The following is a 1,011-nucleotide window of genomic DNA, read 5'->3' as shown; positions in this document are numbered from 1 at the left end:
TCAAGAATGTTTATTGAGTAGCAAAACTTTTGGTAAATAAATTAAACTGAAAATAATGCTTTGTTGAAAGTTTTATAAATTAAATCACTAATAGTGCAACTGCTTGCAATTGAAATCTCCATTATAACAGTTATGCCCAGAGTGCCTTGTCTATGGTAGTCATTGTGATTGTTTACTTGTACATGTATGGTCTCAGACGATTCCTCATGATTTATGCATTGAAGTTCCACAGTCATTAATCATGTAGTCTAAGTATTATTTGCTACATGGTATTATAATGTTTAGTAAAGCTGCATAATGCACGTTGTAATGTTACTATAGGTTCATAACACAAAATTATTCCCTTTTTAAAAATACATGTATCCATTGCCTCATTTTTGTGTTCCTTAATTGACACCTATTTTGTATATCTTTGTCTCTTGATGTCTCTTTCTCTCTTTTGCTTTTCTCTCCTCCTCATGTATATGTATATTGTATGTCTAACTCTTGCTCTTTCTTTTTTCTTCTCTAGGTATACCTCTCAGTCTCACATGTCTTCACTCTTTCTCGCGTTAGCGCAAGTGAGCAGCTGTATACATCAGCATTGTTATTATTACAATATTATTATAGGCATAACTGCATTGTCTGTTGAGGTCCCATCAAATGCACTTGCTGAAATATCTGGCAAATATTGTGGGAACAGAAACACATGCTAACAAACGTTGTGGTAATTAAGACACAATGCACACTATAGTACATTACATATATATACACACATGTACATGTAAAGAGAGTAGGATATGTCTTTTGGTCAGTAATTTATTGTGTCATTTATTGTACAGGAGAATGGAAAGACAAATACTTGCCAATTAATGATAAAAGAAATGCCTAATTTGAAGAAGTAAGTGTAGCATCAGCATCGTATACTTAAATTACTATCTCTGTCTCGCTCTCTTAATACAGTGAATTACACTTATTTTCATAATCAAGAAGCAGTGAGACCTTGTTTTATGTACATTCAATTATTCTATT

At 32.3% G+C, this 1,011-nt stretch overlaps 1 long non-coding RNA gene across 1 annotated transcript; it reads left to right on the top strand.

Annotated features, from left to right (window-relative positions):
- Positions 1-56: 56 nt before the first annotated feature.
- On the top strand, positions 57-1,006 carry LOC109593614 (uncharacterized). Its single transcript, XR_002191073.1, has 4 exons — positions 57-560; positions 610-706; positions 822-880; positions 943-1,006. It is a non-coding gene; the product is annotated as an uncharacterized LOC109593614 (long non-coding RNA).
- Positions 1,007-1,011: the final 5 nt, after the last annotated feature.

This window comes from Amphimedon queenslandica, unplaced genomic scaffold (assembly GCF_000090795.2).
Source record: "Amphimedon queenslandica unplaced genomic scaffold, v1.1 AMPQUscaffold_588_Cont27394, whole genome shotgun sequence".
Lineage (NCBI taxonomy): Eukaryota > Metazoa > Porifera > Demospongiae > Haplosclerida > Niphatidae > Amphimedon > Amphimedon queenslandica.
This window is presented reverse-complemented; position numbering and strand designations above follow the sequence as displayed.